This window comes from Scyliorhinus torazame, chromosome 8, assembly GCF_047496885.1.
Source record: "Scyliorhinus torazame isolate Kashiwa2021f chromosome 8, sScyTor2.1, whole genome shotgun sequence".
NCBI lineage: Eukaryota > Metazoa > Chordata > Chondrichthyes > Carcharhiniformes > Scyliorhinidae > Scyliorhinus > Scyliorhinus torazame.
The window spans coordinates 66179394-66194541 of NC_092714.1; the positions used below are offsets into that span (position 1 = coordinate 66179394).

The 15148-nt window shown below is 41.9% G+C and overlaps 1 protein-coding gene across 6 annotated transcripts in view; it reads left to right on the forward strand.

Moving 5' to 3' along the window:
• The first annotated feature begins 11625 nt into the window (after window positions 1-11625).
• Window positions 11626-15148, forward strand: part of tent5c (terminal nucleotidyltransferase 5C) — a 248164-nt gene continuing 244641 nt past the window's right edge. For 3 of the 6 annotated variants that reach the window (XM_072513768.1, XM_072513772.1, XM_072513771.1), the window contains exon 1: window positions 11882-12155. The gene's annotated coding sequence lies outside the window, so the exon portion shown is untranslated. Of the gene's footprint in view, window positions 12156-15148 lie in introns of all 6 variants that reach the window. The other 3 variants (XR_011948663.1, XR_011948662.1, XR_011948664.1) reach the window with 3 other exon arrangements.

Below are 15148 nucleotides of genomic sequence, written 5' to 3' on the forward strand. Positions count from 1 at the left end.
ACAAACAAAAGGGGAACAAAGAAGAGCAGCATCTGCCCAAAATAATGTTTCAACACAAAATGCTCAGACCAGACCACCGAATCGACAGATACCCGACAGAACGGGACAAAATCTAGCCCAACTAGCAATGCCACAACATGGGTATAATCTGCGGTCACAAGGACCAGCCCCACCACAAAATCTAAATTACTTACCAAGGGAACAATTCTGAGCCCTCAGTCGGGAGGAAAGAGACAGACAAATTGAGGATAGGAGAAGAAGAGCAGCTGGTCAGGGGAGGATTGAGCAAGGTAGATATCAACCACCAGAGTGGTACTCGGGACCCTCGCGAGAGGGATTCCGAGGAAGAGGCAGAGGAGGCCCTGGTATAAATTGAACAGATTCAGCTTCTCCCCTTAAACAGGCTATCCAAAGTCAAACAACAGAAACAGAAAAAGGGAAATTAGTAGTAGAATATGGAGGAGAGAGGTTTATAGGGGCTGAGGTATCAATGATAAGGGAAGAAGCTGGAAATCTTACAGGAAAATAATCCATAATAGAAGGAGCATTAGGGAATAAGGTTATTAGACCAGAAATTAGGTTCGGAGATTTACTTGCAGTATCATGAAATGAGAATCTGACGGCAGGAAACGATTTAATAAAAATAGATACAGGAAAAATAAGGTTATTAAAACCAATTGATAACACAGAGGAAATAAGGAAACCAAAAGAAAAAAGTATTTTAAATGACGAGGCTTGGAAGAAGATGGAAAAAGTATTAATGGGAGCAAACCGAGCGATAGGAGAGAATGACACGGGTTTAATTAGCAAGCGGTTCCAACACATGATACAAGGAGGACAGCATAGTCCACAAAACAGTACCCTTTGACCAGAGGAGCTAAGAGCGAGCTGGAGATAACAATCAAGGAATTAAAGCAGCAGGGGATTATTCAAGAGGTCACATATGCCTCGACAAATAGTCCAATTCAAGTAGTAAATATGCCAGATGGTACATTTAGGATGGTAACAAATTACAAAGCTCTAAATAAAGCAACAAAAAAGGATAAGAGATATTTGATAAATCCTCAAACTACCTTAGAGCAAGTAGCGGGAAAAACTTACCTAACTAGTATAGATTTGGCGAATGGATTCTGGAGTGTTCCATTAGACCCAGAGAGCAGGGAGAAAACAGCATTCACCTTCGGCATTAAGCATTACGTATATTGTAGACTGCCACAGGGATATGTTAATTCTCCGAATCACTTACAGGCAATAGTCAGGGAACTGATTAAAGACGACTTGGCTTTAGTATATATCGATGATGTATTAATTGGAGATGACGATCAGGAAAAACATGTGGAAAGAGTGGCCAGGATTATTAAGACACTTAGTGTAGCAGGCTTTAAAATAGGACTAAAGAAATGTCAAATTGGGAGAAGCGAAGTTGACTATTTAGGTTATTCAGTATCGAAGGAAGGTAGGGAGGCCAGTATTGAAATGAGGAAGAAGGTAGCTGAAATTACTGCGCCCGTTTTGAGAAAAGGGGTACACAAAATAATGGGAATATTGGGATATTTAAGGCCAGTAGTAAAGGACTTTAGTCTTTATGCTAAATTCATTCATGAAACGTTGAAAGGAGATTTTATTTGGACCAGCGAGGCCCAGAGGGGGTTAGATCAGTTAAAGACAGCAGTTGCAACATCGGGACCATTAGTTGGGAGACGAGAAGAGGATGATTTAAGCATTAAATTAGACATATATAAAAATGGATATGGTATGGTGCTCGCTTATCACAGCAATCAGACACCTATCAAACATCTGACAGGAAACTGGTCGAGAGCTGGACAAAAATTTTCAGACATCGAGAAATGTCTGGCAGCTATAACAAAAAGAATAGCAGAGATAGAAAACTTGTCGGTTGGTAAGAAAATTTATGTCACAACTGAGTTTTTGAAATTAAAAGAGCTAACCAAGAGACAGATTTGCCTGCAAGGCGAGAATACAGCTCGATGGGAAACCATTCTTCTAAACCCTGACTTAATGTTTATTCATAACATTAATAAGGGACAGAAACTTGATGAACTAGTTAGTAAAACGGAGAATGCTTGGGTATTATATACTGATGGTAGTAAAGTCAAGGAGGACGAAGAACAAGCCAGATGGGCATTCATTTAAAAAAATTCAGGAAAGAAAGTAGTAGAGGAATAGGGAATAATCATTGGGTCAGCGCAGACAGCCGAGGTAGAGGGAATATTGCAAGGGTTAAAGGAGTGTCAGCAGAGAAAGCTGCAGGAAGTAACCACAGTAACCGATAGCTTTTTCGTGCAGCAAGGATTGGAGAAAGAATTGAAGTTTTGGAAACTAAACGGTTGGACGAATGGTAGAAATAAACTACTGGAACAGAAAGAACAGTGGGAAGAGATAGATAACATTTTAGCAGATATGGAAATCCAGACAATTCATCAAAAAGCACACACAAAAGGAACTGGGGAACTGTGTAAGGGGAATCAGGAAGTGGATGAATCAGCCAGACTTAGAATGATAATCTTGGGGACTCTTAGGAACACAGCGGCCGACCTTCAAATGGTAATTAAGCAAATACATGAAGCCACAGGGCATGGAGGTCATGTTGTAGTCGCAAGGAAGTTGAAAAAGTTCAGAATTAAAATAGCCTATTCGAGACAACACTTAACGGCAGTAAGGAGAAAATGTGAAAGATGTATGGCCCGTGGAGGACAGAGAGGGAATAAACATATGGGAGCATAAAAATTGAGAAACCAATGCAAGAATGGTCATTAGATTATGCAGGACCACTTTTTCCTAGAAGCAGCAAAGGTAATTTGTACTTTTTATTCAAAACTGATAGCTGCACGGGAGAAATTGACCTTAGAGCAACCAGCAAAGCAAATGGAGCCACTACCAAAAAGGTATTGGCAGAAATGATGGCCTCAAGAGGTAGACCAGAATCGATCCGGATGGACAATGCGTCGCACTTTAGAAATAATACCGTTATTAACTTTTGTGCTGACAGAGGAATAACAATCAATTGGGCCATGAAATATGCGCCTGAGAGTAATGGAATGGCTGAGAGGTCTGTAAGAAAAGTAAAGGATTGGATAATAAAGAATCAGAATGATAAAGGCTGGGATAAAGACATTGAGAGGATAGTATTTGATCTTAATAGTAATCTCAAAACCTCGGTCTCCCAGGGACAAGGGGACCCAAGTGAATCTGGAAATTATCAAGTAGGAGAGGAAGTGTGGGTGAAGCTACCAACTAAGACTGCAGGAAAAATAATCAGTGAAGCTGTAAAATGTAAAGACAAGGTTGTTCAGAATCTGGGTGAACATACAGTTGAATTCGAGAAGCATGGTGTCTGGAGCAAAAGAAATTTTGAATCACAATTAAAACACGTGACCCAATTGGTGGGAAGACAGTGAATTAAAACCCGTTAGCAGCATTGATTGGGCAAATGATAAAGTTAAAATGTCATGTTTGGAACTTACCTTTCGTAAAGATCCGGTCGTAATCAAAATAAAGTAATTAAAGTAAATGCAGTTGAAATACCCGGAATGCATCAGGGTAAGGTTTCGACCAGATTGGATCACTGAGCGAGCAAAAGAGGAGTTTGAGATTCTTCGAATCTCACTCAGGGGTGCAATGACAGAAGGAGGAGGCTTAACAGGCCTTAATTGTATGATGTACATCAATGATTAGGAAAATAAACCAGTTCAAAAAGAAAAAGGAAAGAAATGGTGGCAAAAGAAATCCGGAAGTCCTGAAGAGGGCATTTCTGGAGTGTTCAAACGAAGGTAGAAAGTACAAATTAAAGAATAGGGCCCTCTCCACCCTTGACCTGTTCATTTGATTTTTCAGATGGAAAAAATAAATAACAGACAAACCAGTTCACAAGAAGGAAGAGAACTACACTCCAGAAAAGAATGTTTTAGACAGGATTGGGGGGAAACTAATGATACAATTGGCTACATATTTGAGGGAATTAAATGACAAGAGCCTGTAGGAAAACTTTACGGGTTAGAAACAAATCAAAATTTCAAATTATTACTGAGCAATGAAACCTCCGGTCAGACATCTCTAATTGGACATCAGCTGATGGATGATCTGCCGTCTCCACGGGGTATGTACTACATGGTGGAGTTAGTAAGGGTCTCGGCAGACAGCAGCGACTGAGGAGGAACCCCAACATGATAAATGACAACAGTTTAAGAATTTTTGTAACTTGATGCCATGGTGGGAAAATTGTTACCAATGCAGCAAACAATATTGCATTGAAGAGCTATAATAGTTATTAAAGAAGAAATGTCATGTAAATTGTTAGGGACTGTTCTGTATGATAATGGGGGTATGTGTGCCGTTCAAGAACTTGATCAGCATTTCTAAACTGTGTGAATGTTTTAAGAGGGGGAATAGTGGTAGTTTAGTGTGTTTTTTTTATTTAACTGCATAGAACATCACGAATAATATTGATGTTGTTAACACGCCATATTTTATATGTAATGGCTATTGGTCCCAAAGCCACGAAGGGATGTGTTGATATTGTACTTTATTTTTAGTGTTGAAATTGTGATAACATTTGCAAAAATGTAACGTTCTAACACACAGTCTATTTGTGTGGTTAGGTAATGAGTGATGTGTTAAGATAAGACTTAATTTTTTACTGTGTATTTAACAATAGGGAGAATTTACTTGGAAAGAGAAAAGTAATAGTTCGATGTGGCTTTGCAAATACTGTTGGCTTATTATGTTGAAAATGTTGTAATATACACTTCATGTTGTAAGGGAAATGATGACAGACGAAAGGGATTTGAAGGAAATTTGTCAGAAAGATATTCTCTCATGTAAACCAGGGGCTGGCAGACATACATGGTTCAGGACAATGTTAGATATTAATGTGAGGAAGTCAGGAATAGAAGCAGGATCAATTGAACCTTTTAAATGAATGAAGCAAGGGAATCAGTGGATGGTACATGATATCATAATTTACCATTCCAATGAGAAACGGAAAGCAATTTGGATGATGGAAAAATGGGCCACGAGACAGCCAGTGATGGACAAAAGACCTTTTTGGTTACTGATGGACTGAGTTGTGTGCTGTCTCCAAGGGACATGAGGAAGCTTCTACGGTGCTGCTACCCCAAGGAAGTAAAATGCTTTGGAGGTAGTGGAACACACGGATATAGTCATTGGGTTACCTTCCTGAGCAGCTGCATCTATGGTTCACGGTAATTGGACTTGAGGAAAGAATGAAAAAATACTCTTATCGACACTGGTCTGTGATATGGATACATTTACAAATTGATTTCGGTGCACAATTTAAAATCACAACACATACATACAAATGACAAAGATCGGGGATATATGTTAGTCAGTACAATTGGATGGGGGGATAATTGACCAAATGATATAGTTATGTTTCAAATGTCAAGACGGGGTGTAATTGAAAATATGGAAAGATATGTCATTTGAAACATGGAAGTCTGGCAATACCTGATCTAAGAAACATGAGGGAATGTAGGGAAAAATCCTATGAAGGGTTAACAGCAGCTGTCAGGAGAGGATTGTAAAATGCAGATAGCCTTGGTCAAGCAGGCAAACAAAACAAGCAGGTCTTTCAAGATACGATCATTGAACTTTAATATAAAGCTAAAAGCAATATTTCACACCTTCAATGAAGTTAAGTAAGCAGCTGGAAAAGAATGGATGAGGTTCAGCTGAATTAGGTGACAAATATTTAAATGTGAGGCAAGTCTTTTAAACTCACCACCAATTGAATCTTTAGAACAAAGCTAAAAGCAATATTTCACACCTTCATTGAAGTTAAGTAAGCAGCTGGAAAAGAATGGATGAGGTCCAGTTGAATTAGGTGACAATTCTAGGTGTGAAATTATGCTGACACCAGTTGAATATGGAAAGCTGGAGACAACGTGTCTACAAGAACACAAATTAGATCCAAATCAAAGTCAAAATTATGAGCTGGGGACACAATTTGATAATAATAAAACCATAGAAATGACAGGACTCAAAAGCCACCACCACCTTTGAAATCAAAGCATTTTTGAACATCACAAAGGAAACAATGTAATCAGATCTAGAGTGGAGGTCATGCTCAAAATGAATACTTAGTCATGTTAGAAAAATTCATTAAATGTACCTTTTACAATCCAAGTGAAATAAAAGTTACTTTACAATAAAGTCATAAAAACTTAATAACTGTTACAAAAATATAGAAACCCGAAGAAAGGGGACAGCCCGCAGAGCCAGCTCGGTACATGGGAAAGATAGAACATAGCAACCGAGCAGAACAGCGAATACATCTAAAGAAGGCCAGATTTTACAAAGGAGATTGATTGTCAAGTTGGGCCTGAAGGTCCCTTCAACCAACCAGAAGGATCCAGAAGCAAGATCTTTTTACTTTTCTGTAAAGACAGCGATTGCATCTTTTAAAAGAAAAAAATATATTAATAAAATAACTTAAAAGTTTTAACCTGAAACAGTGGTTATTACAAAGCCTACTTTACTTACTTAGCAATGCAGGACCCAGGATATCGATGCTACGAAGTGGTAAGCAGGTAAAATCCTTCTGTGAAGGTATGGGTTATACCGGGGGATAACTTGAAAACATAGTTTGACCTGAATAGCACCTACCTAAGCCTGCATCGGAGTCAGGGAGTGAGAATCCCTGTTCACCATTTAGAATATCGACCCTTTTTGGTATAGGGGGAATCCTAATAATAGTGGTGAGTTTTTAAACTTCATGAGTCAGAGTACAGGAGGGAAATAGAGAACCTAGTGGAGTGGTGTAACAATAACAATCTCTCCCTCAACGTCAGCAAAACTAAAGAGATGGTCATTGACTTCAGGAAGCAAAGTATTGTACACACCCCTGTCTGCATCAATGGGTCGAGTTGGTGATGGTTGGCAGCTTCAAATTCCTAGGTGTGCATCATCAATCTGTCCTGGTCCACCCACATCGACGCTACGACCAAGGAAGCACAACAGCGCCTACACTTTCTCAGGAAACTAAGGAAATTCGGTATGTCCACATTGACCCTTTCCAATTTTTTAGATGCACAATAGAAAACATCCTATCTGGCTGCATCACAGCCTGGTATGGCAACTGCTCGGCCTAAGACCGTAAGAAACGACAAAGAGTCGTGAACACAGCCCAGTCCATCACGCGAACCCGGTTCCCATCCATTGACTCTGTCTACACCTCCCACTGCCTTGGGAAAGCACAGTACGAAGTCTTACAACACCAGGTTAAAGTCCAACAGGTTTGCTTCGATGTCACTAGCTTTCGGAGCGCTGCTTCCTCAGGTGAATGAAGAGGTATGTTCCAGAAACACATATATAGACAAATTCAAAGATGCCAAACAATGCTTGGAATGCGACCATTAGCAGGTGATTAAATCTTTACAGATCCAGAGATGGGGTAACCCCAGGTTAAAGAGGGGTGAATTGTGTCAAGCCAGGACAGTTGGTAGGATTTCACAGGCCAGATGGTGGGGGATGAATGTAATGCGACACAAATCCCAGGTCCCGGTTGAGGCTGCACTCAACTGTGCGGAACTTGGCTATAAGTTTCTGCTCGGCGATTCTGCGTTGTCACGCGTCCTGAAGGCCGCCTTGGAGAACGCTTACCCGGAGATCAGAGGCTGAATGCCCTTGACTGCTGAAGTGTTCTCTGACTGGAAGGGAACATTCCTGCCTGGTGATTGTTGCGCGATGTCCGTTCATTCGTTGTCGCAGCGTCTGCATGGTCTCGCCAATGTACCACGCTTCGGGACATCCTTTCCTGCAGCGTATGAGGTAGACAACATTGGCCGAGTCGCACGAGAACGTACCGCGTACCTGGTGGGTGGTGTTCTCACGTGTAATAGTGGTATCCATGTCAATGATCTGGCACGACTTGCAGAGATTGGCAACCCTGCCATGGCAATCTCTGCAAGACGTGCCAGATCATTGACATGGATACCACTATTACACGTGAGAACACCACCCACCAGGTACACGGTACGTTCTCGTGTGACTTGGCCAACGTTGTCTACCTCATACGCTGCAGGAAAGGATGTCCCGAGCTCCAGGGCCTCTGGTGGACAAACAATAAAGAAAAAACTGAAATAGGCAAAAAAGTGTCATGATATGCAGACATGCAGGTAATGATATACAGACAGGCAGCTAATGAACACAGAGAACAGGACATGACCAATGAACAGGCAGGACACAGGGGTGGTATCTCACGATAAAAGGCACGAGGCACTCATACTCCGTCTCTTTCCACCGATGAGCATCTACAGAGTGAGTCAGACTGTATGTACAGTATCACACCTCCAGCACATGGCTAAGAACTAGTCTGGTTCAGCCAGACAGAGTAACCACACTTAGGCTAGCAGAGAGTCGAACTCATAGAGAACTGTGCTGCTGGTTCAATAAATCAGATTGAACTAACTTCAAGGTTTGGAGTAGCTTTTGGTTAAAGCTGCGTCCAGTTGCAGCCTGTGTTATCCCAGTGTACATAACACGTCAAAAAGCAGTATAAAGATGATTTATTGAGGTATGGCTTTACTTGTGCCAATGGAACTCAGGATGCAAAACCCATGTGTGTTATATGCAGGGAAGTACTGACACATGAAGTTTAAAACTCTCAAATCTTCAAAGCATTTGAAGACTCAGCTTGGCGAATTAGAGGGCAAACCTCTTGATTTTTTTTCAAAGCATGCAACAAGAACTTAAATTGTCAGCTGAAGTCTTTGGCAGAAATGTAACATTAATGAAGCATGAGAGATTGTGAGGACCAAGTAGGCTCACCTGCCGCATTAAAAGTAAGCAATAATGGTGTGTCGCGAAAGTTGGCCGGCGTGGGTTTCTAACGTCAGCCGGCATGTCTCGCAAACATCAACAAGCATGGTCCCGAAGGTCCGCCGGTTCATAAAACTGGATCCCGGGGAAAATAGTTTGAAAAACGCTGCTCTAGAGATTCCTGGGATCCGGCTGTCTCTGCTCCAGGGAGATAATAGTTTATTAATCTCAGTCTTGAAAACGTTCAAGGACTCTGCCTCCACAACTTCCAGGTCACACTTACCAAGGCTGCTGCTCGTCTTTCTTCTTCCAACCCAAACAACAACTTTTAGTTAATTACCAAATTAAAGAAAGACTAGACTTTAGATAGAAATCAACCCTTGAATTCCCTCGTCACCGAATTCGAACAAAGCAGATCTCAAGAAGCTCGACATCATCCAAGACCAGGCTTGATTGATATCCAATCCCCTGCCTTAAATATTCACTCTCTCCACTACGAATACGAATGGCAGCAATATATACCATCTACAAGATGCACTGTAGCAACTTACCAAGGCACCTTTGATAGCACCTTTCAAGTCCCGCTTTTGACATTAAGGCAGCTTTTGACCAAGTATGGCATCAAGGAGCCCTAGCAAATCTGGAGTTTGTGGGAAACGGGGGAAAAAGCTCTTCTGGTTGGAGTCATACCTGGCAAGAAGGAAGATGGTTGTGGTTGTTCGAGGTCAATCATCTAAGTTCCAGGACATCACTGCAGGAGTTCCTCAGGGTAATGCACTCGCCCAACGATCTTCAACTGCTTCAACCATGATCTTCCTTCCATCATAAGATTAGAAGTGGGGATGTTTGCTGATGATTGCACAATGCTCAGCACCATTTGTGACTTATCAGATACTGAAGCAGTTCACGTTCAAATTGTTATGGGCAGGGTTTAGAAAACTCCAAAGTATATCATGGTGTTCACCTGACCTACAACTGTTTATAGATTTTGGTTACGATGAGCACAAGGGCTGCCTTTCAGCTGTTATTCAACAGATACCTTAAGCACTTTTAATCAAAAACAAAGCTTATTCTATGAATTTAATTAACCTTTTTACAAACACACACAGTAAGCATTTTTATCAACTACCAACATAAATATTCCACACAGCTACAGTATGCTATGTATAACCCTTAATAAATTCCCCCTTAAGCTGTTCCAATTTAATAACAAGATCCCATCAACCAGAAAACCCTCTCCCTAGGTGTGGCCCAGCACACAGCACTGAACATCTGGTATGGATGCTCCGGTTTCCTTTTCAAAACAGTTTTGAATTTCTTCCAGAAAACAATTATTTCTGCAAGTTATCAAGCAGTCTGGAAACAGCTTTTAAAATGCAGAGAGCAAAAACAGTTCAAACCCAAAGCGAAAGTAAAACTCAGTGCCAAGGCCAGCTCCCAACTCAAAAAGCGAAAGTAAAAACCCAGAGCCACAGCCCAGCTCCACCCACACAATTACATCTCTGAAGCCATCTGATAAGACAAAAACATTTCTTAAAGGGACACTCCCATGACAAAATGCAGCAAGACCTGGACAATATCCAGGTTTGGGCTGATAGGTGGCAAGTTTCATTTACATCATACAAGTGTGTCAAGCAATAACCATCTACAATAAGAGAAAATCTAGCCATCATCCCTTAACATTCAATGGCATCACCATTGCCGAATATCCCACTATCAATATCCTGAGGGTTCCCCATGACCATTGAAACTGAACTGGACTAATCATACAAATGCTGTGTTTACAAGAGTGGGTAAAAGTCTAGGGATCCTGCAGCGAGGAACTCACCTCCTGACTCCCCAAAGCCTGTCCACCATCTACACAGCACATGTGATTGAATACTCTCCACTTGCCTGAATAGTTGCAGCTCCAACACTGAAGAAGCTGGACACCATCTGTACAGAGGAGCCCATTTTATTGGCACCCCATTCACAAACATTCCTCCATCACTGACACAGAATGCAGGCAGCGTATACCATTGACTAGATGCACTGCAAGAACACCAAGACTTCTGAGACAGCACCTTCCAAACCCATGACCAATACTATCTAGAAATAAAAAGGCAGCAGATACCTGGGAACATCATCACCTGGAAGTTCCCCCACAAGACACTCACTATCCCGACTTGGAAATATATTTGCGTTCCTTCACTGTCGCTGGACAAAATCCCAGAACTCCCTCCCTAACAGCACTGTGGGTGTACCTACACAACATGGGCTGCAGTGATTCAAGAAGGCAGCTCATCACCATCTTCTCAGGGGCAATTAGGGTTGGGCAATAAATGCTGGCCTAGCTAGGACACTCACATGAATGAAGTAATCATTTTGCCTCGAAACATTAACTGTCCCTCTGTCCACAGATGCCTCCAGACCTGCTGAATGATTTTATTTCACATCTTCGGCCTTTATTTGTTCATTTTGCAGTCAGTTTTAGCCATCCTGCGTGTGTTGCCCGCTTTCAAAGTATCAATATGTTCCCAGAGAAATAAGCCAATTTCTAACAACTGTCACCCTCGTCAACACTGTGCGAATAGGTCAAATGTGTCAAAATTGATTTAATGACGGGGAAAGAAGTGTCAACTCGAATGTCGAGTTTAAAGAGGAAACAAATGGGGGGGGGGGTAAAAGAGAGACTGCAGGTAATGCGTCACAACAAACTCGAACGGGACAACGTTAACAATATGACAATGGGGAGGGGGGGGGGCGTCTGCTGCAACAGAGCAAGGTGCAGAGTGAGGGCACCGAGAGCTGATCTCTTGTTCAACACTTGCCAGCTCTGCCAGGGATGTTGGGTTCACCACGAATTTGGAAGTAACTTCAACTGGAAGAGGTCGTGCCCATGGAGTTGGAGTGAGGGCAGGGGCAATGGGGAGAACGAGGAAGGCACGGGTTGGGAGAGAATGTTAAAAGCCAGTGGGCTGGCCCCCGATCGCTGCTGTTTGCTTGTGCCGACAGCAGAGGGGGCGTTGTCACCAGCCTCAGACCGACAGGAAGCTTTCAGCCCCGCAGGTCTGACGATTCCGTCTCCATGGAAATAAATTTACGTACAGATCACGGAGAGGTTTGCAAGCGGTGATCCCATTTATACAGACCGGTTCGGAGAGACAGGTCATATTTAGAAGTGGGCGAAAGGCGCGGAGGCTGAGAAAGAGCCTGACAAGTTACCCGACTGGGACTTCACGTGCCACTGGACCCAGGACACTTTTTTAAATTCTAAAACATACATCATGTTTTATTTCACTTACGAAGCTTTGGCTGCGACTTTCTGAACACCAAGAAGAAGTTTGGTCAGCAATTCTACTGCACTATTTGCAGGGGTGAGTAACACCGCGAAATCTAGCTGTATTTCAGTGATACGACCTGTCACATTTCACAGCAGGCAGCGCTACTGTTTATGCGCTGAATCAGCGAATACTATTTTTAAACAGCGACAGATAAGGATGCTAACACCTAATTTATACATAAGAGAGTCCGTATCTATATATAATGGATATGTTTAAATAAGGTAACGTTAATTAACAACTATAATATTTTATTGCTTTGCACGTGTTGTCTTTTTAAAAAAAATAGAATTAACACCTATTTCAGCTTGGCAGAATTACCAGAAAATGTACCCACCCAAACCAAAATACAAGTTCTGACATTCGGAGGAGACGATGAGACCAATTCGGCGGCAGCGCCTGTCGGTCATTTTACTCTTTGTACAATTCTCATACATTTTGTGAATGGTAAATACAATCGGTACATTATCCACTGGTATCTACTATCCGACTGGAAGTTTCATTTTCTACCAGACTTGTTTATTAAGGCGAGATACGTAAAGCCGATACCAAAGTGTAGGAAGTAGTTTGAAAGCGTATTTTATAAAAGATTCGAAGCAATGCGTGCGCTCTTAAAAAGAAATACTAAGCCGATTACCCCATGTATACAGTTATTAAGCGTTAGCATTGTGTTGATACATACATGGTGGGCCTATCCGTTAAAACTTAAACGCTGCCTTTAATCATTTGTAACCATTTACAATGTGCAAACTGGCATCTGGTGACAGATTTACTTTGAAGAACACATTGTTCCACAAAATATTAACAACGAAATCAAAATAAAGAACAAGTCCGAGGTTTGTCCCTGATTCTTTCCGTACCTTGGGCTGTGAGCCAATCGAGCCCCTGTTTAAAATAGTACATGACGCGTGTGATATGGGAACGTAACATGAATCTATCAAATCAATCCTGGATTTATTTCGGTTCCAATTGTTGATTTGATCTTGGTTTCAGACTAGTTCGGCACAACCTTGTGGGCCGAAGGGCCTGTACTGTGCTGTACAGTTCTATGTTCCTCTACGAAGGTGATAAGGGAAGTTGGGCGTGTGTGCGCACGAGCACTTAGTTGATCCTCTGTAGAAGCGAAAAGCAAATAATACAAATTATAAACTCATTGGGGGGGGGGGGGGGGGGAGAGAGCAGCTCGTTACACCTGCAATCTGAAGCAGAGCTCATTGTGAATGATGCACATATTCGAGAAGCTGTCACTCAACAATTATCGTCCATCCCGTGGGTACTGCTTAAAACTACCCCTCTCCCTGCAAAATTCCGAGTTCAATTGCGCCAAACAGTAAAAATAAAGGAGGAAAATTGAAATCTTCAATCGTATCAAAGAATCGTATTCTCGTGAGAGACGCGGAGACTGAACGTACTTTGGTGGGATCTGGGTGTACAGTATTTAACGTAAAAAAGATATTTAAAAGACAAGCTTCTTCACAAATCTGATTAGCAAGGCAAGAACATTTTGTAACAGCAGACAGACTTGGACGACTGAAACTTTAAAAAATCCTGAAATCGAGGAGGCTGAGCGCAGCCTGGCGGGGACAGAGGGTAATACATGGAATAGGAAATACTTTCTCGTCCGGGAGCACAACCAACAGTGGTCAAGTTTACTTTCTACTTAATAGATCAGCTAGTCTCGCGTCTGCATCAACAAGTAATTTAAAACAGACAGGGGAGTAAACGTGCTTTGACAGTCACCGAGCTGTTTTACAATAGTGAATGACGAGACCTTCAAGACATGCGGTTGTTTTGAGAAGGTAGCCTTGCGGTGCTAGAGGAAACAAGCTTGATTATACCATGCTTTATTTATAACGATCCCGCGAAGCATCTGGGGAATTTCATTCGTTAAAGGCGCTATATAAATGTAAGTGGTTGCTTGAGAATTCAAAAGATCGCCAAATAATTATTGACAAAGCCCAATTCGTCTATCATAATTCATATATCGCGAGGATTCGAATGTGTCTTAGATTCTTCTTTCTTGGATGGTTTGATTCCTTGCGTCCATTACTCTTCCTGGAGTTGGAATGACAACAAATTCAATCTCGATATGAAGCAGAATTTCCTGAGAGCACAAGACTGGTTTGTACCTGTGTACTCCAAGTTTTACTCCTACAGTAAATATAAAGTGATTTTCGAATCAAACTATTTTAAAAATCTTCACAACACCATTTTATAATGATATATGGTCACAACTAAGACCCAAGTGGACAAATCCCAATTTATTTAGAATTCACATCCCCAGTACTGGGGCCCAGGTTGGTGGCTCTGCCCTATGTGAGGTATCTATCTGATGATCGCCGTTGTGGGTGCAGGTCTAAAGCCGGGGTTTAAATACAGCAGGACATATTTTGACCCCCACATTGTCCTATAGCAGGTTGATTGCTCTTGGCTTATGGAAACTTTGAAGCCTCAAAAGATCTCTCAGCTTTATCCTTGGATATTTGCGCACCTTTCAATACAAATCGAACTTGCCTTCCCGTCTGTCCTGCTTTACATATCCTCTGCATCACTTTTTATTGGTCATTAGAGTCTACTCACCGAGGTATCTGGACCATAGACACGTGGAAAATAGGAGCTGGAGCAGGCCATTCGGCCCTTTGAGCCTGCTCCGCCATTCAATGTGACCATGCTGATCGTCCATCTCACCGCCATACTCCCGCCCTCTCCCCTGAGCTCTTTTATGGCTTTGGAGTCTAGAAATCTATCTATTTTCTTTTTACTTATCATAAAATCCCTACAGTGCAGAAGGAGGCCACTTGGCCCACCGAGGTTGCACAGAACCTCTAAAAGAGCACCCTTCCTAGATTCAAAAACAGCTTCTTCCCGGCTGTTACCAGACTCTGAAACGACCCTCTTATGGACTGATCGGATCTCTTAACACATCTTCTCTACGGAGTAGGACGACACTCATGTGTGCTTCACCCGATGCCTGTGTCTATGTATTTACATTGTACATTTTATGTTTGTCCTATGTATTTTCTTTTCAT